This window comes from Cuculus canorus, chromosome 2 (genome assembly GCF_017976375.1).
Source record: "Cuculus canorus isolate bCucCan1 chromosome 2, bCucCan1.pri, whole genome shotgun sequence".
Taxonomy (NCBI): Eukaryota; Metazoa; Chordata; class Aves; order Cuculiformes; family Cuculidae; genus Cuculus; species Cuculus canorus.
The window spans coordinates 4,840,711-4,866,838 of NC_071402.1; the positions used below are offsets into that span (position 1 = coordinate 4,840,711).

The 26,128-nt window shown below is 40.3% G+C and overlaps 1 long non-coding RNA gene across 1 annotated transcript in view; it reads right to left on the minus strand.

The window, feature by feature from the left end:
- The window catches only part of LOC128851423 (uncharacterized), a 51,110-nt gene that overhangs the window by 870 nt on the left and 24,112 nt on the right, over positions 1 to 26,128 (minus strand). The gene's annotated exons all lie outside the window — the stretch shown is intronic.

The following is a 26,128-nucleotide window of genomic DNA, read 5'->3' on the forward strand; positions in this document are numbered from 1 at the left end:
CCTAGAATGACACTTCATATTTCAGCCTCTATTTGTTTCTTGTTGTTACCCAGGAGGTAATGGCACTGTTTGCTCTTCACAACAGAGATGAACCCTAGTACATCATGCCTCTGAGAACAAGGCAGAAAATGGGAGTTTGTAGAGTGTAATCAGTGGCATTTTCATGGCATAACGGGTTTTAGCCATCACCTCAATAACCACAGAGCTGTCAGGTCAGTAATTGCTGAGGAATGGGAATTGGGGCTGAAAAGCTGCTCTCCTCCACTTGTCAGACTAGGTTCACATGACTGCTTGTACCCTGTCAATGCTGCTGGGAGGCTGCTGCTTTCACAAATGTGGCTTTAAAGTAAAATTAGGATTTCATATGAATTCACAGGCATGGAGAGACTTTGCCACTGAACCTTCTTTCCTTCCATAAGAGGCTAATGAAAAGACTAGTTCAATCATAGAATCATAAAATGGTTTGGGTTAGAAGGGATCTTAAAGATCATTGAGCTCCAACCCCATTGCCATGTCTAGGTACAACTTCCACCAGATCAGGTTGCTCAAACCATCATCCAACCTAGCTTTGAACACCTCCAGAGATTGGGCTTCCATGACTCCTCTGGGCAACCTGTTTCAGTGCCTCACCACCCTCACAGTAAAAAATTACTTCCTAATATCTCATTTAAATCTCCTATCTTTCAGCTTAAAACTGTTCCTCCTCATCCTATCACTGCAGTCTTTGATAAATAGTCTTTCCCTAGTGTTCCTGTAGGCTCCCTTTAGGTACTGGAAGGCTGCTATAACACTGCTCAAGAGTGGTCTACAAAGACTCATTGTGTAAAAGGAGATGTCATTGAGAATTTGCTGAAGCTGATAAATCCCGATCCAAATGCAGTCTAGCTTTATATCCTTCAATTCTTCTCCTCCTGCTTATATAGGGCAATCACTCCTAAGTGCACATAAAAGGATTTTCCCGGTCATAGTTTAGAGAGATTTTTTATTTTTTTATTTCTAACTGCCAAAGTTCATTTCTTTAGCTCATGCTTTAAAGCTTTAGCTATGACAGCATCCATTTCTATCTCTGGACTGACACTTAAAATATTTTTCCAGGGCCCCTCTTTTCTTAACCAATCTAGCCAATGAATCAGAGGACAGAAAAACATGAGGTTAACCCTGTTGCTGTTCCTCATGTGGGGAGAGAACATAGTCAAAGAAGCAGAGATAAGCTACAACCACCCAGGGGAATAATGTCCAACTGAGGACAGGGTATCCATGCACTGAAGATGAACTGATGATCATCCGAATCCAAAGCATTTCTCTCTGTAGTGCCATAGAATCATAGAATCATTTAGGCTGGAAAAGACCCTTAAGTCCAACTGTAAGCCTAAAACTGCAAAGCCTACCACTAAACCATGACCCTAGGTGCCATAACTTCTTTCAGGATCGAGGATGCTTTTGCTTTGCTTGCTGCACTGTTACCCTCTCCCAACCTTCAATAACCCTATCCTCACATTGTGGTAAGGGCTGCTTCCCTTAATCCTCCCCCATCCTTTAAATCCTCTAGGACCAGCCAGTTATTGAGTGAAGAACCAGAGAGTGACACTTTCCAATCAGGAAGAAGAGTGCCAGAATGCCCTGTCAGTCTTTTTGCAGTGTGTAGTTTCTCCGAACATTATCAGTAGAGATTGCAAATTCCTCTGCCTGGATTTATAAACAATAGGTATGTGTTTCTCTGTTGTCTTTGCAGCACTCTGGGAGGTGTTCTGGGAGTCTGTGAATTACTGAATGAAAACCATCATCCTTAATGCCCGAGAATCAAGAGTGTATATGAGGCCAGTCCCTAGTTTAGAGACTAGGAGGAAATCTCTGATTCTTATACCTTCCTCTGAAACACCCAGTTCTCACCATTTTGAGAGATAGGGCATAGTGCAAAAGCAGCATTGCCTTACATCTTGTCTGATGCTTCTTGCATTCTGATAATTCCTACAAAAGTAGAGAGACAAGATCTTTACTGTGCAATACTTAGCAATGCAAAGATGTCTAATCTTGTGGATCCAAAGGACACTGAAAAAAGTCTAGCCAATTAAATCCAGACTCGAAGTAGCAAAGTGTAAGCACACCACTGCATCTGAGCTGATAAAGCTGGCTATCAGCAAGTAAGTCTGGCCAAATTCCTTGAGATGTTACTGCACTCACAATGTCTCTGCACTTCCTGCAAAGACAAGAAGTATGTGAAAGTACTATTCTTACATCTATAAAAATTTATCTCAAAGTCTGAATGGAAATAAGTTCTGAAGAACACCTTGAAGGCCAAGGAATTCAGGATTTTGGGAAACAACAGAGTGGGAAGGAATTTCTAAAAGAGAAACTCCAAGACGAGTGGGCATGGAACTTTGATTTGCATTGCAAGGAGAGAGAAAACATCTCTCGGATGGTTCAAAGATGCAATATTTCCCTAGAAAAATTATCAGCTGGGAAATTTTTGAAAAAATGTGATTGCTATACCTGCTCAGGCTTAAGTCAATTGCTCCAAATTCCTTTTCTGTACCTTCTGCAAACTTTCATACACTTGCTTTACTTCTCCAGTGTCACATTGTTTTGTCTTGGGATTTTCCTCCCTGCTTTTACGTTGTTGTTTCTAGAGCTCATTAATATTCCTGATTATCTTGTTCACATCACTGTTCAATACTTAAAGCTTATGTTAATTATTGTAACAGTCCTGAACAAAAATTATCTCTTAGCACAAAAGGATTTCCTCTGCACAATTAAAATAGAAGTAAATTAAACTAATAACTCTAATCTTCTCACTGTTATTAGTTGTGTTCCAGAGGCCATCAAAGATTTTGTGCTGTGTCATCTTTGCACTGCAGTTATAGTTTGTCTCCTTATTTTTTCTTTGGGACTTTTTCTAGCCATTTTTCTGAGTACATCAAAAGTCCTCATATACCTGTTTTCACAGTTCTTTCATGCAATCTGGCTGTTTTCTAAGATCCACGCTAACCTATTCCTTGTAAGTCTGTGGAGCATCATTTCAATGATGGCAGGACTAGAGCAAAATATTACCTATCCTTGGAACACCATTTAGGTGAAAACATCAAAGGAAAATGTGTAGTTCTCAATACTGATCGTTTATAAGTGAGTGAATCCAGTGCCTACAACTTTCTCTATCTCTGTACTACAGACAATGAAAAACATCAAAGTCTAGCAGCAATTTAGGCATTCCTTGACTGGCTAATGTACCTGGAGGAGGAAGAAAAAAAATACAGCCCATTAAGGGCTGGCAAAATTGAAGAAATATAGTTTTTCTCAGAGAACTAAAAGAATTTCTACTTCCTTCAGGAACAGCACAACAGGAGCAGAGCTTCTTGGCCTTCCAGCACAAGTTAGTAATAAAGAGAAGAAACACCCTTCCATGAGCGCTTAGTCAGGTAACAAGAAAATGAATTTGGATGCTCCAGGTGAATTCATGTCTTCACTGCCTTCTAAAGCAAATCCCAAGTGTATTTGTTATGAAAGATATGACTGAGTTGATTAAATGCAGTGGTCTGCAATGTCAACATCTACATCTGAAGAAGTCACACAGCAAATCAACAGACTTGACAAAGTCAGCAAATCAACAGACTTGACAGAGTTAGTGACATCGCACCTCGTCCGAACAGTGACATATTTTTTGTTAAACTGAACTGAACCTAACTCTGCTCCATATATTAGCTGGTTCTCCATCAACTAGAACCAGAGCCTAGGTGACTCAGTCAAATGTAATGTACACATTGTGGACACCCAAATTTATAGAACACTAATGCTATCCCATGCAAGTCTTTGTAGTTGTGTACATAGCGTAATGCAGGAGGAACAGTATTCTTTTGCTGTTAAATATCTAAGTAGGATTCACATTGAGTCTTATAAAACAGGTGTCTAAAACAAGTGTGTAAGTGCAGTAGATGTGTAAACGTTATAGATATGGAGTCTGCTTCAACTAACCCTGTATAGGTGACTGTTATCATATAAGACACCTTATATAGAGGTGATGGAAAGGGTAAAGTACCTGGAGGAGGCCTCAGAGCTGGGTAAGAGGGGCAATGCTCCCTGTCATCTCAAATGAACCTAGTTTCCATTGTTCAGGCAATAGACTTGACACCTGATCAGTGAGTGTTCACTTTACACTGAGCAGGCACTTGCTTTTGCTCAGGAAAAAGGATTGATCGTATCTTCATTGACATAATGAAGAGTTCTACTCCAGGAAGTGAGCACCAGAACTGCCAATCTAGAGTGTTATTCAGAGTTTCCAAGAAAACAAAGCATTATTTGAAAAAGCCCTTGTATGTCATTTTTACCAGTTATAGGGTCCCGTTACCCCGTCTCAGAGGAATGAGGTAAGCATAAATACGTATGAGACTGTGAAAGCCCTTGGTAGCCTAAGACATAATATCCTAAGTTCTTTATTTCCTCAGGAGCCGTTGGCATTCATTCCCGAAAAGACTTGTTGAAAGGAACAAATCTAGACTTAAGATAAATATAAATACATTCTGTTTGTCCCTGTCACCTGGATGTCTTCCCAAAGGTTTTGCTCAATTTTTAATAGCTGGCCTTGACTTCTGCCTCTACAGCAAAGGGATAAGGTGTCAACAGACCTTGGCAGGTACACACACACTAGAGGGTTCCAGAAGAGCAGACCTGCTTAAGAATAATTGCTCCTAATAGACTATTGACTTTGATTAGGAAACACACATTAACATCTTTCTTCATTTAAGCTTTACGTGTAAAAGGTAGCTTCCTCAAGTGTTCTGTTGTTTGGAATATTAGACCAGGAATTAAAAAAGACAGGATGGACAATTTGGCAGCAAGTATGTAATTAAGCAATAAATTAAGAGTCCCTGGGAGCACAAAGATCTGTGGCATCTCTCTCCTTTTGGATATAAATTATATTGTTTGTCTAATGTACAACAACCCCTTATTATACACTACAGATGGAAATCCACACCCATTGTTGTTGGTTTTAGCAAAATCACATTGACAAGGAGAAAACAAGAGTAAAGTAACATTTTCAGTGTTTTTCTACTGATGAATCTGGACGATCTTCCAAAATGCTACACACATCTTTTCCTCAGGATTATACTGTGACTCCTCTTCCAGACTTCCAGACCTAAACCAAGGAATTTCATGGTCTGTTTCTCCTAACCTTGCAATAGCCTTACTAGGATTTTAGCACTTCTTTTTGAGAATGAGGAAGAGCTGGAAATGCTTCTCAGCTTCCCAAAGTCCCAGTGGGTGGGGTGCCAAATATCATACCATGTGCTGATATTGGATATCAGATTCTGTAGCTGCTCACTCAGTTACAGTGGAGATAAATGTTGGTGCTAGGCTGGAGCCAGAAGTTTGTAGCTCAAGCACATGCATAAAGTCTTGCTTGGTAGCAGACTGCTTTCTCTGTCCTGCTGGGATTCTCATGCTATTATGCTGGAATGAGAACACTATTGTGGTCCTTTGCCAAGAACACAGGATAACGCAGACACAGCTGGAATAGGAGAGAACTTCCCTCTACAACTACCTGAAAGAAGATTGTAGTGAGGTAGATGTTGGTCACTTCTTTGAGGTAGAAAATGATAGGATGAGAGGAAAAGGCCTCAAGTTGTGCCGGGGGAGGTTTAGATTGGATATTAGGAAAAATTTCTTTACTGAAAGAGTGATGAAGCATTGAAACAGGTTCCCTGGAAGTGGTGGAGTCATCATCCCTGGAGGGGTTCAGAGAACTTTGGGACATAGCTGTGTTCTGCTGATGATTGGACTTGATGACCTTAGAGGTCTTTTCAAGCCTTAATAACTATGAATCTATGACTCTATGTGACAGGGCAGTTCACTGAGTGTCATGCAGAATAAGTGATAGTGCATAGATTAACTACCTGATTTGTCTTTCTTTAACTTTTTGATCAGCCTATAACAAGCATTGCCTTATCCATGGACCTTATTTAACCTTCCAGTGTAAACTGCATTCAAGTGGTATATAAAATTATTTAATCCTTTTTGTGGAAGTTGTCCCTGTCCATGGCAAAAGGGTTGGAACTGGATGATCTTTAAGGTTCTTTCCGACCCAAACAATTCTATGATTCTATGATTCTTCAGTAAAACCAGTGTACTGAAACTGTTTTGATTAATACTTCTGACAAATAAGAAGAGCCTATATGGAAAAGTGATCCCCAAATAAAAGAAAGGAGTAAATGACATCCAGAATTGATCTTTTACATGTCAAAAATATGCAAATTCTCAAAGTTCTTCTGTTTACCAGTAACCTGTGGCATTGTCCTCAGGTATTTATAATGGTTCACCATTGTGAATGAGCTCTGTTCTGCTTACCAGCTGAAAGGTTGTTATAATGCTGACCAAGCAAAGTCACTGCTCATGTGCAGACCATTTTTCTCATCTTGCAACTTCTTATGCATGGCTTGAGTGTATGGACTCACAGTCTGCGTCTGGGCTCCCTGAGCAGAGCAGTTTGTAATTGATGGGTTTGAAATATGAGTTCAGAAAAATAGTGCCTTAGAATAAGTCAGTCAACATGAACAACTCTCACTGCATCGCTCCATCATCTATCAGTCTCTGAGATTACTTCTGCATCTATCATTTTTGGGGAATGGAAAAAAAGAACGTGAAAACAAACGCATTTAAAAATCCCCCAAAACATTGTAGATTAATAAGGTTGGCAGAGAATTAGCACAGCTCTCCTCCACAGCCATACACATTTGATAATTCCCAGACAAAAACCTAATGTGATGAATAATATCATTAAAAGAGTTCAGGAATTAATGTATTTACAATGTGTTTTGTGCTATTCACAGAATCACAGAATGGTCCAGATTGGAAGGGACTGTGAAGGTTACCTAGTCCAACCCCACTGCAGTGAGCAGGGACATCTTCAACTAGATCAGGTTGCTTAGACCCCCATCCAATCTGACCTTGAATGTTTCCTGAGATGGGACATATACCACCAGTCTGGGCAACATATTCCAGTGTTTTAGCAGCACCTTCAGTGAAAAAAATTTCTTCTTAACATCTAGCCTAAACTGCTCTTGTTTTAGTTTAAGACTCCTCGTGCAATTGCTACAGGCCTTGCTAAAAAGATTTTCCCCATCTTTCTTATAAGCCCCCTTTAAGTACTGAAAGGCCACAGTAAAATCTCCTTGGAATCTTCTTTTCTCCAAGATGAATAATCCCAACTTTCTCAGCCTCTCTTCACAGGGCAGGTATCCCAGGCCTTCAATGATTTTGGTGGCCCTCCTCTGGACCCATTCCTACAGGTCCATGTCTTTCCTATGCTGAGAACTCCAGAGCTGAATGCAGTATTCCAGGTCTGGTCTCAGAGAAGAGGGGCAGAATCACCTCCCTTGATCTGCTGGCAACACTTCTTTTGATGCAGTCCAGGATACAGTAGGCCTTCTGGGGTGAGAGCACATATTGCCTGCTCATGTCCAGCTTCTCACCAACGAGGACCCCCAGATCCTTCTCTGCATTTTCTGTGGCTTTAGCAGGCTGCAGTTGCTGTGTCTTTTGATTATTTATGCTAAGAGTTAAAGGGACAGTTGTGGTGCAACATGCACATCCATGGAATGGAGTGTTTACATGCCAATATAGTCAGAAATGACATGGGAAGAAAGGATAATGATCAGATGTTCGATTTTTCCTACTACAAGCACCAGAAAGCATCACATTAAAATAGTACAAGGCAGTGGTAAAACAAAAAGTCATAGTTCTTTACATGTTGTCTCATTAATCTGCGAAACTTCTTGTGAGGGGTGTGTTGGAAATACAATACTTTTCTGTTAACTTTCTACAGGGATGATTCCCCCTGTGCAGTCACTTTCTTGCAAAATCAAGGATGTGAGGGAAGAAAGGGTGAAAGTCAGGTGGAGCAATAATTTTTGAGGTCAATACCCAAGAGCTGATCTGAAGCCCACTTAGAAAAGAGGAAAAACCAAAAATCCAGGCAGATGCACCCAACTCTATTAAGGCATCTGGTCATGCAAATAATATGAGCCTTTACTGCCTTGTGAACCAGAAGAAAGGGCACTAGATAAGTAATTTACTTAGCATCTATAAAAATAAAGTGTCAAATTGCTGAGCCAGCCAGGCCCAACTGCATGCTTGGTCAGTGCCAAGATGAATAGCTGTTTGCTGGCTCCTTCACAGATATTAACTTTCAACTGAACACCTTTATCTATAAATTACAAACCTTGCTATATACCACAGCAGGAGTGGGGTTGATGAGGGCATCGTATTGAAAATACATGTCTTGCTATTATTGGATCAGCAAGAAAAGAGGAATGACTTGAAATAATCCACCTCTATAAACTGCTACCTGGACAGGGCAGAGTTGGAAATAATTTACACATCCCTGAATTTCAGAATGGGAAAAGTCAGGAAAGCATCAATCTGATGCAAGAAGAACATTCTGAGAGAAACAAAACTGCCTGTTGCTTCAACTGTGAGCAGCAAACATTCAATCTGTCATTCAGCAACCCTTTTGACAAAACAAGAGTTGTTAAAATCAGAAAAATAATGAAATCTTGTTTCAGGGGCCAAATGGTGTTTAGGGATAAGAAAGGTTTCATTTTGTTCTGTTTTGCTTCTTAAGAAAATCTAACTGAAATGACATGTTCTTGTGCCAGAATGAACAAAATGTTCTTTTTGATGAAAACTAGGATATGACATTTTGTTTTCAGACTATTTTTTAATATTTTCCTTCATTCATAAAAGAAAAAAATTCCTAATTGAAAGCATCATTACTGGCTGAAAAGAAAAAAAAAAAAGTTCTCAGGATCTGCAGAAATTACACATATTTTCCATTTTTGCTTCTTGCACATTTTTAAAGTGGCAATCTTTGCTGAACCCAACCTATTCACTAATAACTACAGTCCTGTGAAAGTTAATTTTTTTTTTAGAATTTAATTTTTAGCTAGAAAAATAAGATGCTTCCTCCCTCCTGATTAATTGGTAGACAGCTTTCACGTCCTTGCACTACCTTCTAAGCCTTAATTTCTCTCATCTGTAAAACACTTGGTGGTCATGAAATTTACCCATTTGTTCTGGGGTGGGGGTTTGGAGATGATCAAGAATGTATGACAGTTATTTAAATTAAGTGCCATATAAATAACTACTTGTACATTCTGAGGATTCCTAAGGAAAGTTTCTGAATGAGGAGTGGGTGAACAAAGGCAGATCACCCTTTCCTGACAAAAGGCAATTGTGAGTGTCAATTGTTGCATCACATGATTTATTACATGTAGTTGATCAATAAATTAAGCCTAACTACTCGGTCGACCAATTACTTCCATTCACAGGATAAAATGGGATTCAGAATTTGTTTTCATCAGGTTCAATGCCTGAGAACTAGAGTTCCTGGGATTTGAAGAAAGCAAGTTGCATTATGCTGCAATATTTCCCAACAAATCTCCTACAAAAATCATTTTACCTCCACGCATGTTGAGGAAAACAGTTATATCATTTCAGTGATTTATTAACCCAACAAGTAGAATTAACGCAGTAAGCCAGAGAATCTATCACTGTGTATCTTAGAATTATGCTTTAATTAACCAATTTCTCTAATATGTTGTCTAAGATTCCAACAGGGGAACTGAAAAAAAACCCAAACAGCTGCAAGGCCAAAATGCTCTCTAGACAGTTAGTGTCCTTATTGTGTTTTGGTCTGGTTTAATGAATGCCTCTGGTGACAAACGCATATTGATGAAGCAAAGAATTGACTAATTGATGCATTTAATGAAAACGTAATATTCTGCTAGTGGCAGAGGGAAATACTAAACTTGCTCTCACTCAATTGTTATAAAATATTAAGTACGTAAGTGGAAGCAGAAGGAGGAGAGAACATAGATGATCTTCAAGTGAATCATATCTCTGGAATGGGCTCAAATAGCCACTCAGAGCCTGGGAATTGTGAAAGACGCTGTAAATCTGGTAAATCTAAGAAATTTCCACATGTGATTGCCAGTATATATCATGTAAATTTTACTCCTTTGATACAAATGATGACATGCTTGATAAAATCAATCTGCCTGTCCTATACATTTACCTGCTGCGGCTCTGTGATATAGAATTTATTCAATACACCACGATTTACTGTTGATTTACATTGTCTATCAGTTAAGTTTTTCCATTTTGATTCCAAACTACTTTTAGAAGGTCTAAAGCTAAACACTATGTTTGTATATCTGTCTCTGCAATAGGCTCCAAATGGGACATCATCTTTGTTTAATGTTGCAGTAGAAAACTACTCAATAATATTAAGAACAGCCAGATGTTTTTGCTAGTTTCTAAATACTTAAATGGCATTGAGAAGCATCTCTCCTTCCTTCTTCAGATACTTTTTCTTCTGCAACATAGAAGGGATCTTCAAAATGCCTTTTAAACTCTGGGCCAAATAAGAACATTCCAAAGCCCCGTAAATTTTGACCCTAAGAATGGGAAACATCAGTAAAAGAGAATTACGGCAGAGACTGAAACAGTCTCTGCCATGGTTTGGAAGTATTTTCCACAAAGTCTTAAAGATTAGGAGCCAACGTTAATTTAAAGCACTGAGCTATTAACATTTCTTCTTTTTCAGGGAACATTTGATGCAAACTGGAATATTGTTCTGGTCTTTGTCTGATGTCCTAGGCGAAGACCTTAATAATATGTTTATTTGCAGTATGTGATCCAGACACCAGATGTCACTGCATGATGCAGAGAATTACAGAGCTGGTCTAGAGTATGGTAAACACTGAAAGGAGGTGGAGCACAAGTTGTGTGGACCTATATTTTCCACTGTCTTCAGTTGTCATCCTTAAGAAACACACTTTGCTCAAGAAGAAAAGTGATTCTGTACCTCAGTTAGCAGCAGTGGTCCAAAGTATGACCAATAAACTATCCATAGAAGAGCTCAGTTAATTATTTGTCCAGATTTGATGAAATAAGAGTGGATTTGTACTTGGAAAATGTTGTGATATAAGTTCTATATTTTAATTTGAAGTATCACTTTCTGAATTCATTGCAAAGGTGTCCCCATAAATTACAGAAATCGATGAAGCTGATATTTTTAGCTTAATTATTTTCCATTCGGTAATTGCATTTACTTCTAATCACGATCATCATGCTCAAATAACAATATAGTTATTAACAATTACAAACCAACACAATATCAATTTAAAATATTAGCCAGGAAACAAGTACAAATCACCATAAAAAAATGAAGATTGATTAACAATTATAGCACTTGCAGCCAGGAGAAGAATAATTGCAAATGACTTCTAAAGCAAGTTATTTATGGACAAGCAGAGATATAAAGGTAGCGATAATGTGAAAGTTTTATTGCAACTTTCTACCCTGGAACTCAAATGAGCACAGATTTCTCCCAGCTGTGCCCACAGAGTGACTGGGGGCAGGATGAGTTCTGGAGCCTAAAAAGACACCTGCTACTGAAATGGCCCTTTCAGACCTCCACAAGGGAGAAAAAGTCTTAATTTTCAGCGCAACTCTGGCAGTGTTTGATCAAGGTAATTGACGTATTTTGTATGTTCCCACTCATGGTCCCAACTCTGAGCTTTAACCATATGAACCTGAGTTTCTGACTTTCACATAATCACAGAATCTGGGTTGTAAGGGAATTTAAAGATCATCCAATTCCAGCCTCCCTGCAGGAGGAGGTAGGGGCATCTTCCACTATAGAAGCTTGACATGAGCAGGCAATGCATGTCCTCAGCCCTGAAGGCCAACCGTATCCTGGGCTGCATCAAAAGAAGTGTGGCCAGCAGGTCAAGAGAGGTGATTCTGCCCCTCTGTTCCTCTCTTGAGGGACCTTATCTGGAGTATTGTGTCCAGGTAAAATTTCACCCATCTGCAAAACAAACAGGTCAGCATCTGTGAGAAAGAAATTGCAACCCTCTGAATGGCAACAGTGGCCTGCTACTCCGAAAGGGTCTGCACAGGATTTTCTTACAAACTGGTGGAGGACTTGGTCTCCCCAAAACTGGAAAAAAGGGCATTTCCCTGACTTTTCCTGTTGAGGTAAAAATAGAGGGAGGTACAGTGTGCCAGCTGCGGAGATCTGTGTGTACAATGAGCTCTAAGTGAGGTAAAGCTCCTACGCTTACTGACAGAAACCTGAAATCCTTGATGCGTAAGCATGAAAAGTGTCTTTCGTCTCTGTACAGTTAGAAGATGTAATTCTGCCCTAACTATAGCCTGGCACAGCAAATTATCTCCTGCCTCACCACAGGGCTCCAACATTTCATAGAAGTCAGAAAAAATTTTGGTTTAACCCATATTTTTTCCCATCCTCAATTCTCAGTGCATTGAGGTACTATACTTTCTTTCCCTGTTCATCTCCCACTGTCCAAGCACTGTCTCTCCTTTTGACCACCACATTTTTAACTGAAGGAGTAAGTTAAATTGTGGAGTTTCAGTATGCTCAGTGTTGAGTCTAGAATGATATTTGGGTCCTATAGAGTCAAAAGAGCATATCCAAACTTCAGTGGACACGATGTGTAACATTTGTGACATCTTGTGCTTGGAGTCATAGGCAGATCTTGGTGATGGTAACAGAAAACCATATCCCATCCCAGCAGAGGTGAGTATTTGCAGGACAGGTGCCCACAGAAATGTGCATAGTTTGAAGCTCAGCTTCCATTTCATGTTTCAGGCCAAGTAGCTGCTTTTTGTAGTTGGTGGCCAGACACAAGAAGAGAAACAGCATGCTCTTACGGTAAGAATTTATGTTTTTTTAATCCACCTCCTTAGCTCATTTTCTTTAATCATAAGTCATTTGGTGCTGGGATGATGTTCTGTCATGACAATGATCTCCTAAAAATTACTCAGTTTGCAAATGCTGATGAATTACTTAAAAACTCTGAATTTGGAAAGCTGACTCTCAAGCAATGGCAAACAAGAACTCGATTAGGCAGTAATCATTGCAGAACAGCCACTTGCTAAATTGGTTGATTTTTGAAATAACTTTACAGCTTTGATGCTCAGAGATATTGATTCAGTCTTTATCCTCCTTCAAAAGAAGAAAGAAAGAAGAAAAGCCTGTAAAAATGCATGGAAATGTAGTATAGACTGAAATGTTTCACATTTAGTGGACTCTGCAGAAGTTTTAATACTTCTGATAGCCAGGTCCTTCCACTATTAGTCTGTGTGTCTAAATACCTCCCTGTCTGACACACCTCTCTTTCTGAGCATATCTGAGATATCATTACCAAGAAAAGGCACCCTGATACTCTAAAACACTTTAAAAAACATGATTTGATTGATTTCCCCAGCAAGTGATATGTAAAGCCAGAAGGATTCTGAGACCTAGGGCCTCACTTATGCCATTGCAATGAACTTCTCCAGAGTTACACCACCTGAAAATCTGGCATTCTGGCTAATTCTAATTCATTATTTTAACAAATATGTTTGAATAAGGTAGAGAAACCAAACGGCAAAGACACCTTCCAGATGCACTTGTAAGAGCCAGGAGAGTGACTATCAGCATGTTGATGGATGAATACATTGCATCATAAACAAGCTGCCACCAAGCTACTGTATAAATCACCTCAGAAACCAGGTGTCAGCCTAGGCTGTGGAAGTAATTCAAAATCAACCTGTCAGAGAGATTCCTCCCTCTTCTGTCCAGAGACAGTGAAATGAACCAGGACTGATGAGTGCAAATCCCTGCATAAGTCACTGTGCGGGAAGAGGCAAATGATGTGTCAGAAGGAAATTGTTGCACTCAGGAATTCGTGTTGCCTCTCCATCATGTCTGGAGGATAACTGGGTCCCATCACCACCAAAGCCAGATGGAGAAACATTCTTTGTGATTAGAAATAAAAAAGTTATGGTCACAAAATGCAATCTGACCTTGATTTCCAGGCAGTTATGGCACGTTCTCTCTCTGTCACTCCGGATTGCTACTGGAGCAGCTTAACTTTGTAACTCATTGAAAAGCAAATGAAATCTTAAAATCAGCCTGGAGTATAACCAAGCTTCATATTAATTCCACATTTATTGCTGGAGAGCTCTGCCTACTTTTCAACTACAAAATATTATGCCTGTTTCATGCCTATCGTCTTGGCCTGGAAGAAATGTAGTGCTAGCAGATTCGGGTAGGCTGTTATATTTATCCACAAATGTTAGCTACCACCTGGTTCATCTGCCACAGACCTTCCCTTCTTTTGACTTATATTTGAATTATATAACCAAATGAATTATATAATGGACTAAGGTAAATCTCTTGGTTGTAAATGTCTGTTCAGGGGCTTAACTTCACCCTTTTCCTATTTACAGAACATATTCACTCTAGGAAAAAGTGCTTACCCAGAGGAGCTTATAGATAAAATACATCCAAGAGGAAACTGGTGGATGGTTGTTCTTTTTCCATTTCGTACATGGGGAAATGTCACCTAGAAGTATAAAGAGGGAAGTCAAAAGATCCACACAGCTGAGAAGTGAGCCCAGTCCTGCTGAGTTGGGTTTCCATACCTCCCAGCTCAGGAATGAACAAGATTTCTCCATTGCTCCTCTTCAAGCTGATACAAGAAAAAATAAGCACTAATTTAAAAAATTAAATATTTATTTGTAATTAAGAAACAAGTGCACTATGGCCCATCACTTTGTTTTAGGATAGGATGCACATGCAAGTGTTTTTTCCTCTGAAATTTCTGTCCACTTTCTGAATATAGTAAGATATGTGAAAAATTAGGCTAATTAATATGCAGATTCCATAATACATTTTTAATAGGTTTTAAGAGTTCTCCCTCACTTCTGCTTTAAGAATGAAGAAACTGAGATGCAAATAGCTAAATACCGTTCTTGATTATTCTGCACTGAAACAGAAGGAAGCATGCACAGAAACAGTAATGGTACAAACGGAAAAGACTCCTTTGCCCTCTGAATCCACAACCAGGTCATTACATGCTGCTTGTGAGTGTATTGGTATCCATCCTGCAGACAGTAAGATCTTTGTCTATAACATTCCTAAAGTCTGGACAAAGAAATATATACCTGAACTCTGAAATTAGAAACGAAGGTCCATGATGAGGATAATTTTTTCTCTTTACTAAATAAATACATATAAAGCATGGATCTGATGGAGGGTAGGGAGGCTCTGCAAAGGGATCTGAACAGGCTGGACCACTGGGCTGAGACCAATGGCATGAGATTTAACAAGGCCAAATGCCGGGTCCTGCACTTGGGGCACAAAAACCCTATGCAGTGCTACAGACTAGGAGAAGTTTGGCTAGAGACCTGCCTGGAGGAGAAGAACCTGGGGGTGTTGGTTGACAGCCAACTGAACATGAGCCAGCAGTGTGCCCAGGTGGCCAAGTAGGCCAATGACATCTTGGCTTGTATCAGAAATGGCGTGACCAGCAGGTCCAGGGAGGTTGTTCTCCCTCTGTACTTGGCACTGGTGAGACCGCACCTTGAGTACTGTGTTCAGTTCTGGGCCCCTCACCACAAGAAGGATGTTGAGGCTCTGGAGCGTGCCCAGAGAAGAGCAACGAAGCTGGCGAGAGGGGCTGGAGAACAAGTCTTATGAGGAGCGGCTGAGAGAGCTGGGGCTGTTTAGCCTGGAGAAGAGGAGGCTGAGGCTGACCTTACTGCTCTCTACAGGTACCTGAAAGGACGTTGTGGAGAGGAGGAAGCTGGCCTTTTCTCCCAAGTGACAGAGGACAGGACAAGAGGGAATGGCCTCAAGCTCCACCAGGGGAGGTTCAGGCTGGGCATCAGAAAAAAATTTTTCAAGGAAAGGGTTATTGGGCACTGGAACAGGCTGCCCAGGGAGTTGGTTGAGTCACCTTCCCTGGAGGTGTTTAAGGGATGGGTGGATGAGGTGCTGAGGGACATGGTTTAGGGAGTGTTAGGAATGGTTGGACTCTATAATCTAGTGGGTTCTCTCCAACCTAGTGATTCTATGATTCTATATATTTATAAAATACCTGGGCAACTGGCATTTTCATTACCTCCAGGTATTCAGCCATGCAAGTCTTGATGTGAAAGCACTTTAACTATTAGCCACAGTTCTCTTCTTTAAGAAACATTTCACTTAAATATAAGTCTCACAGCCTTGAGAACTAATATTACAAGGGATAGATGTAAGATATCATTTCAATGGAGTGCAAAAATGTCAAGTTCTACCTCTGAACTTGGATTCAACACGTTCTGTGACCTCAGTTAAATCTCTCCATCACAAAATGCCTCTCTTGATGCAACTGCTAAATAGGGATAGGGACATACACCATAACCTTCACTGGAAGCTTGTGAGGACAAATCCATGAATCTTTCTGAAGTCAGAGGGATGAGAGCAACTAAAAGACATTGTCAAATAACAAGCCTGTAAGTCAGCATATTCCTAAAGATTTGTTAGTCCTGCAGTGTTGACCTACTCACAGACACCACTAAATAACCTGCACTATACTTCTCTTGTGAGTTTTAGTCACTACCTGTCACTTTGCTTTGATTGAGGTTTGGCTGGTTGGTACCATAGCCAAGCTTAGTTTGTCTCCAAATTCTACTGCTCACGCTAGTCAGCTGACACAGTACAAAGCTTCTCAGCAGTACAAGCAAAATCAAATCGGGCTGCTGCTAGGGTTTTGGGCCATGTCCCATTAGGAATGTAGAAAGGGTCAAAACTAGTGGTAAGTCCCAAAGAGTCAGGTACGTGGTGCCCACCAGCAGAAATCACAGCAGGGCAATGTCCAATTTTGGAGCTTTACAGTAGCCTTTGTCTCCACTGGCAATCACGACATACTGTTGCACAGCTCCAAAAGCCTGCAAAGTGGAAATATTCCAGTGCAAACTCCCAAGAAGTGACATATTATTTAAAGTCCCTCACTCAATGACTTGTGCTGGTTTTGTGTCTGTTGTACTTCCAGAGATCACTAAGGAGCAGACATCAGGTAATCTGTTTTCTGACACTTGATTGGTTATTTTGATTCTGGATTTCTTCATGTACCATTCATCAGACCTCCAAAAGGCAAGATGATCAGGTATTGTTGACTTTCAGATATATGTAGAGGATACCCAAGGACAAAAAAAGCAAGATGTATCACAAGCACAAAATTCAGTGCATACAGGGAAAGATCTCATTTTGATGCTCTTCTTTCAAATAAGAAGTCACCTGACCACTCTGAGTGGAAAACAATTTGCTGATCAATGACAACTCCAAGTGTCAACAGTGACTTTAAACCAGTGTCATTCAATTTTCAGGCCTGTAGCAGAGTAATATTTGTATAGTTTATTATTAACTTTTTATTTCCTTGCACAGTGAAGGGTACCTCAAGCTCTCTTTAGTCAGCAAAGTGACTCACGGACAATTCTCTCTCTCTCTGTCTGAATGAAGATTAAAAATAAAGCCGCAGAGAGTGCCTTTTGGATAACCTTATGGCAAGTGCCACTGAAGGATGTCAAGTAGAGAATCTGTCTTACAAAATGAAGAGAATCATACTGTATTTCATCTTCAGGAGCCAGGCAGTAAATTGAAATAAATGGGATCTCAGCTAGCTAAGAAACAATGGTATTTGTCATCCTTCAAAAAGCTCACTGGTACTGTCTGGGCTCTAGCTATGAAGGATCAGACCGTGATATTTTGGATTAGAGTGAAGTATTCTTGATTATAGTTTCTATGACAATTATATTGAGATCAAGGCCTGGGAGACAAACAGACTGACAAGCTGTGTGGAAGCAATTTAAAGGGGAAGTTCTCTAAACATCAATTAGGTTTGAGAGCTTAGTCTTCCTCTCCAAAAAAACATTTGAGATTATGTCTAGGAATATTATAATGCCTGAAACATCAGGTCTTTATTGCCTGTGTTGAGCTCCAAGTTGAGGTCCTGGACTTCGTACACACAAATCAGAACTAGATAATACTATGAAATTCCTGATATTAGGAAGAATTTTTTTTAGTGTGAAAGTGGGGAGGCACTGGAACGGAAGAAGCCATGGATACCCAGTCCCTGGAAGTGTTCAACATCAGGTTGGATGAGACATTGAGCAAACTTACCCAGTGGAAACTGTCCCTGCCCATGGTAGGGAAGTTGGAACTGGCTGATCTTTAAGGTCTCTTCCAGCCCAAACCATTCCATGATTCTATGATTCTATGAAATTCCTGTGAGAGTATCTCAGCATCTGAGACATTGTATGTGCATTCCCATGGTCCAGGCAGTAACAACTTCATGATGCAACATTTTCTGTGGGTTTCTCTTATACCAGGAAGGAGATGTGGCCACAACCTGCTACCTGTATCTGTACGTGAGGCTCCCACATATTGGGTGCAGTTTTGTTGTCTCCTGCCCGAGTACACAGGGTTCCCCCATGAAAAGGTGCCAGCAGCTGAGAGATGCACTGCAGCAGGAACAAAAGAACAAGTCCCCCACTTGAAGCACTTGACTGCTGAGCTAATGAACATTATACAAAGAAAATGTTTGGCTTTATCACGCCTGTGTTTGAAGTGCTTCTGCTCTCCAACTGTCAGCCACCTGAGTGAAGATTTCCAAATGACTCAGACTGGGAAGAGGAGTCAAACAGGACAGGGAAGGGAAAATTCACAGGCAGGGCCTTGGATCTACAAATTGCATTTTCCTCTCAGTCTTTTCTCTGCTGCCAGGATAGAATGTGACCTGTCTGGTGAGTGGTTCTGCCTTTTCACAGATCCCAGGAAAAAGCCTTTCTCTTGATCAGCTACAAAAGCGACTTCCATATTGCCGAATTCCCTTTAACTAACTGCATATCATGCACATATGTTGAGAAATATGGTCACAGCTGACAGAAACTAATGATTTTTGTTAATTCTGCTAACTGAGAGGCAAGGACAGCTTGTTAATGAGTGACTAATTGAGATGCAAGTTAATAATTCGTCAGTTGAACTTGTTTGGATTGCCAGTTTTTCCCAATTTTCTTTAGGGAGACTAGTCCTCAGAATGCATGTGGCAAGTTTTCTGTAACCATTAAAGCAACTAAGTTCAAATGCTTGGAAAATTAAAATACAAACACACAAGAGGTAAGAGCATTAAATTATAAATAATTGGCAGAGAATAACCATTCCAGTATGTGAGTGCTTGTATTTCCATCCACCACAAAAATCACAGGTTCTATCCCTTGTTCCCGATGACAGCATGTAAATATCTGAGCAATGATAATTTTGGAAAAGAGCAGTTAAAAATCATTGACGTTGTGTGAGAGCAGAGAGGACAGATTTAAGGCCATCTCTGATAGCTTAACTAGAAATGCCAATATTATTAACATGTTGTATGTATGTAATAATTACAAGCATATGAAGAAAACATAAATTAGTGATTTTGTGCCTACTCAGCACTAATGGTTTCAATTCCTGACTCTGTTACAGATTTATGGGCACCCTTGGTTACTTTATTCAGACTAGGATATATCTGACTATAGATAGAAGTCTGCACTTGACTTACCTGCACACGCTGTCTTTACAGACAAGGAACAGGTAGCCAACTCCCACAGAGGAGAGCATTGTGAAATGCTTTTTATTATAGAATCACAGAATCACCAGGTCGGAAAGGACCCATCGGATCATCGAGTCCAACCATTCCTAACACTCCCTAAGCCATGCCCCTAAGAATTTCATCCACCCGTTCCTTAAACACCTCCAGGGAAGGTGACTCAACCACCTCCCTGGGCAGCCTGTTCCAGTGCCCGATGACTCTTTCCTTGAAAAATTTTTTTCTGATATCCAGCCTGAACCTCCCCTGGCAGAGCTTGAGGCCATTCCCTCTTGTTTTGTACCCTGTCACTTGGGAGAAAAGGCCAGCTCCCTCCTCTCCACAACGTCCTTTCAGGTACCTGTAGAGAGCAATAAGGTCAGCCTCAGCCTCCTCTTCTCCAGGCTAAACAATCCCAGCTCTTTCAGCCACTCCTCATAAGACTTGTTCTCCAGCGCCCTCACCAGCTTGGTTGCTCTTCTTCATCAGAAGCAGATGTCTAAAAAGGGCCAGGTAAATAATACCTTGCAGTGTCTCCCTCACCACTGACTGGGTGAGGTAGCTTGAGAAGACACACAGTCTCACACTGTTTAAGTAGATAAGCCAAATCCCTCCTTTGTACACTTGAAGGGAAGGGACTATTGGTCATACAGTGAGACAACCACAACATAGTTTCCCATGACACAGAATTCTACCATGCACCACAAGGATGGACAATGCCTACAAATTCAGTAGTATGGTGGACTAGTCTTGAGATATGCAAAAGAGGAGTGACCTGGGGAAGACCTTGACAGGAGGAGTCATACTTATCTTCGGCCATAGCTAAAGAGTTCATAGGAAAAATGTGCTCAAAAAGGAACATGACCTATTCCTGCAGGAGTTCTTGAAGCCCACAGATATCCATGATTTTCAGCACCTACTGCTCAAGAAGTCATGCTTCTTTTTTCCTTGAGACTTCAAGGATCGCGTTTATGTCTTCACTGTGGATTAAATATGAATCCACAGAGATCCACACCTATGCTAAAATGTATTCATTCATTCCCCCAGAGACAACAAAGAACAACATACCTGAGCAATGAAATGGCAAATGTTATTCCCATCTACTGCTAGCACCTGATCTTAGCACCACATTAAGCTTTGTGCAGATTCAGAGGAAGGTCAATTCAAGCTTTGACCACTTTGCAAATCAAGCAAAATGCAAGTGGATGACAGTGTGATATTTCCTAGATGTCCCTTACCCACTGTAATGTAAAGCATCTGGTCACGGAGTGAAACATACTGTCCTTTTTTGACTTAGTGGGACTTTGAGCAATCATCATCCTGGTACAGCATCAATGTTTACAAGTAAAACTCTTCAGCCATGGCAAAAGGAATATAAAGGAAGGGACTAACCACTACAGAAGGCTGTAGTCTTGCTGCAATTGCTTTGTTTCATAAGCCATGGCATGCAAATCTGAGGAAGTAAGATTATTTGTGCACATCAAGAACATGTTCTGGGACTCATAATGCAAAAAAGTGGAAGCAACAAATTTAGGTGTCAGGTCAGTTCTCCAAGGAGAAGATGGAGAACCTCATCAATCATCCCATATTTCCTTATTTCTTTCAGGTCATAGCATCGCTAGCCATTTAAAAAGCATTCATAAATGTCACTAATGGATTATCACTGCATGCTGATAAAAAAAGCTACATTTATTTATGCATGAAATGTCGATTAAATTGAGATAGATATTGAAATTAATAAGTATCCAGTAAAATGTAAAGTGCACAATTGATTTTAGATCCTCTGTTATATGCACAGCATGTAATTACTAGTAGTAAATCTAAAATGAAAATATAGAAGCTTATGAGATGCTTCAGTGCAGTTGTTCATTTAGATCCACATAAATTCAGGGGACATGTATTAGAAGCGCCAGCACTAGCATAAAAGGGCTAGGCTATAACTACAACCTTCATGGAAGGAACAAAAGAAAAATCCTTCCACAGCAGAAAAAGAAAATATATATATATATATAAAACTCATCTGAGAACCTAATGGTCACGTGTTGACATTTCTATGTGGGGGATAGGGAACAAAAATAAACAGGATAAGTATTTGTTAACTCTCATGGCAAGGTACAAAATAAAAATGCCAGGAGTTTCAAAGACTAACATGTCTTTAGTTTTAACAAATAACAGAAATTAGTACACAGCAGTGCACCTAGAACAACTAACAGCCAAATTCATCAGCTGCTTTTACTGGAAACGACAGTTTTGTAATGCAGTTTACTTTCCATTTTGCTTGCAAGTGTAAAAGGAGACTTCAGTGATTCATGTAAAGCTACACTTTGTTCCATTCTAGTTTTGGTTTTATGTCATGCTTATCCCCTTGATATCTGAATTCCTGAGTCATTAAGATTTCACTTGCATTCTAAACCATTTTTGTAGGGAAATTCTTTAGCCTCATAACCTGTTGTTCTAAATGTGATATGGGCTTCTATTGGTGCTCTTTCACTCCAGTTACTGTTGACTCTTGCTAGCTGGCAAAAGGGTCACAACATATTGTTATACTTGTTGCATAAGATTTAGACCTGTGTCTGTTATTGTCATTAAATCACCCACTAGGATCAGTCTATAAAGAAAACAAAAGTTTTCATAAACATGGAAGTTAATAAAGGTTTTTAGAGAGCTAAAAAATTAGGCCAGAATCAGGTGAGGCTTTTCTGGCTGTGAATGCCAGGGAAATCCCTACCCACAGAAGGCAGGGAGACATGTTTCACCTACTAAGGTCTGCAAACCACAAGCTGGTGAGAAGTTTCTGTGAAGTTGAGCTAAAACCAGCTGCCACACATTGGGGGAGTTTGGCTTTGTATCTGGATTCATGTAAAGCTACACTTTGTTCTGTTCTGATTCCATTTTTAGGCCATGCTTATCCACTCAGTATCTGAACTCCTCAGACATTAAGATTTCACCTGCATTTTAAACCATTTTTTATCTGTATCCAAATCCAGTGACCTGCCCTGACCTGATGGTTTGAATTCAGTGGCCTAAACGCATATGTGTAGTGTCATTGTAGATGCTGTGAAGGATTCATTCCTCCTTCCACCCCTCATTTCAGAACAGTTCATCTCAGACATGTCCTGTGGAGTATCTGGCAGGTCCATGAAAGTACCTTAAATAGCTGAGTGTATCATCTAATGCATAGAGTTGAAGACTGGGATGGATCAAGGACAAGGACCTCAAATTACAACAGAATCCTACATTTAGGCTGTTAATTGCTGTCCTGTCTGCCTAGTCATACCACATACTTGCATAGCCTAGTGGACAAGTTATCACTACATTCCTTTGCAAGGCTGAGAAAAAAAAAATCTGTGCCCAAGAGCTCCTGAGCACAGAGCCACTCAGACATAAATCTTTGTTCAATACTAGGTCTTAGCCATTAGTTTAGGAAATAATTCCCATTCTGTTGGCTGTGATTAATGGGAGAGAGTATAAAGAGCACATCTAATGACATTTGCCTGCTACTCTACACAGATGGGATTGTTTCAGAGAAAGACACTTTCTAGGTTTGGTTTCAGTTTTAGAGCAAACACATTGATTTAGAGTGGATTATTCATCTGGGACCATAAAAGAAAATAATATCTCCAAGAATCACAGTTGTTCCAGTGTTTGAATAGGAACAAAAGAAACTTAGACTCTGTATATAAATTTCATGGGAAGGTAATTCAGGGACTTCAAAATATGAATATGCAGACTTTTGAGTTTTAAGAATCTCTGGCCACAGACATTTCATGATCAATAGAAAATAAAGCAAACAACAAGAATCAACTATTCTTTATAAAGCAAAAATATTTTTCAGTCACTCCAAAATTATCTTTGCGGTTGGCTGGTCTCTGAGTGGTGATAAGCGGATATATCAGAAGAGAGTTTAAGAGGTATATAGAATTTCCTTTAATTCTCTTAAGGAAACCGTGGGCACTCAACCATGGTATTTGCAAAAAGGGTTAATAATCCAATCTTAGAAGGAAGGTATATATTAAGAGGAATACTCATAAGCTTGTGTATGAGTGTATGGGCAGAGCCACTGATTTCAAAAGGTCAGAGTCTGTTTCTGTTTTGTGTGTTAAAATATTGCCCATAACAGCTGAGTCCCAAACTGAACTAGATTAATAAAAAAACAAAACTATAAGTAGTAATAACGACAGTGACAAGAAGGTCATCTGAAGTACATGAAGGTGTTTCTTTTGAGAAGTATATCACACTAATTACCCAAATGTATTGCACCCTCCTGACTGCCCCACAACACTTGCAAAATGAGACCAATGCCATGAGGTTAAACAAGGCCAAATGCCGGGTCCTGCACTTGGGGCACCACAACCCTGTGCAGTGCTACAGACTAGGGGAAGAGCAGCTAGAAAGCTGCACAGACAAAAAGGATCTGGTGGTGTTGATTGACAGGCAACTGAACATGAGCCAACAGTGTGCCCAGGTGGCCAAGAAGGCCAATGACATCTTGTCTTGTGTCAGGAACAGCATGGCCAGCAGGTCCAGGGAGGTTATTCTGCCCCTGTACTCAGCACTGGTGAGACCGCACCTTGAGTACTGTGTTCAGTTCTGGGCCCCTCAACACAAGAAGGATGTTGAGGCTCTGGAGCGTGTCCAGAGAAGAGCAATGAAGCTGGTGAGAAGGGCTGGAGTACAAGTGGCTGAGACAGCTGGGGTTGTTTAGTTGGAGAAGAGGACGCTGACGGGAGACCTTATTGCTCTCTACAGGTACCTGAAAGGAAGTTGTAGAGGGAGGTGCTGGCCTCTTCTCCCAAGTGACAGGGGATAGGACAAGGGGAATGGCCTCAAGCTGCACCAGGGGACCATCCCTGGAGGTATTTAAAAGATGGATAGATGAGGTGCTCAGGGACATGGTTTAGTGGCAGATAGGAATGGTTGAACTCAATGATCCAAGAGGTCTTTTCCAAATCGGTGATGCTATGATTCTATGACTACGGACCTCGACTACCACCAGCGTGAACAACCTGTTAAGTAAGAAGTAAAAATAACAAAGCTTATCTTTTAGATGTGTCCTCTTTTCCCTTGATTCCTGTAATCCTACCTGCCACAAGGCCCACACAAGAAGGAAACAATGTGCTTACAGCTATGCGTGTTCTGGCAGGCTGGTGGGTCAACATGCGTTGATCATCTACGCTGGTTGCACAGAATGCACAACTCAGTTCTGCTAGCCTTCTAAGGAAAATATCAGTTTGGATATCTCTTCTCTACCAGGTTTTTATGAATCCTGAAGGAACTGAATTATCTCTGAAAGCTCTTTACCTAACTCAGAAGAAAAACCTCTACCCAGTGCTCAAAGGAGGTCTAGAGTAGAGCTGGGGAGGAGCTCTTTAAAAGAGAGTGTAAGGATAGGACGAGGGGTAATGATTTTAAGCTGAAAGAGGGCAGATTTAGGTTAGATATTAGGAAGAAATATTTTACTCTGAGGGTGGTGAGGTACTGATAAATGTTACCCAGAGAAGTCACGCATGTCCCATCCCCGGAGGTGTTCAAGGCCAGGTTGGATAGGGCTTTGATCAACTTGATCCAATGAAAGATGTGCCTGACCATGGTAGCAGGGTGGAACTGAATGATCTTTAAGGTCCCTTCCAGTGCAAACCATTCTACTATTCTATGAAATTTGGTTGAAATTCATGGACATTCTTAAAAGGTGTTCAGAACCTGGATGAAAAATGAAAATATTAAAACTAATCTCATGTGGCGCCTCTAGTGTTCAGCTGTCTTGGTAAAACTCTACTCCTGTTATACTGACTGCATATGGGTCATCAGAGTATTAAAAAAAAAAGGCACACTAGAGCAGGTGGGACAGCAAATCTCCTTTAGTACTGACAGAGAACTGGGGAATTTGTGACTGAATTTCCACTAGCTAATATTTTTCTTAGATCCTCCGCACAGCAAAATACAAATTCAGTCCCAAAATAAATGTTATCAGAAAATGGGCACCTGACAGAATCGTTGTGTAGATAAAAGACATTATCATCATCTCTTTAATGGGAATAGAGCTCCCATTCTCCGAATCCCACCCCTAATACCTGTTAATTCCGTACTCTGGCCACACATAAAAATTCATTTTTGTGGACATTCATCTGTTCCATTTATGTGTCTTCTGTGTCTTTGTCTCAGCCTTCTCTTTTCTCCATTTTTTTTTCAAAGCACTCGGGTCAGATAATCTAGGTTTGAAGAATTAGTGCATCATTTTTATTCTGTTGATGCATAGGACATCTATGCCACTCAAATTACATTCCCCAACCAGACCTCTGCTCTAGAGGATGGATAAGAAAAGCATGCAGGAATATATCACCAGCATCCCCAATGATTTGCAGATTGGTCCCCAAGAGACATCTTGGCACATATTCCTGCAGCACCCAGGAGCTTTATCTATTAGATGCCAAACAGTCTAAAAAGGAAGCGTTACCTTCTAGATCCTGCATTTGATTTCTTTGAAGTCTGCTTGATCTAAAGCTAGAGGTATTATAACAGCTAAAGTATTCTTCACCTGAGAGTCAAGGCCCCTTCTTCTATGCATTTAAAAGATGAGAATTATAATCCTGAGAGGATTATAAATCATATAACTTTCTTTTGCCCATGGTAGTGGATTTTTCCAGGCCTCTTCACTGCACTTTCATAAGGATATGCTA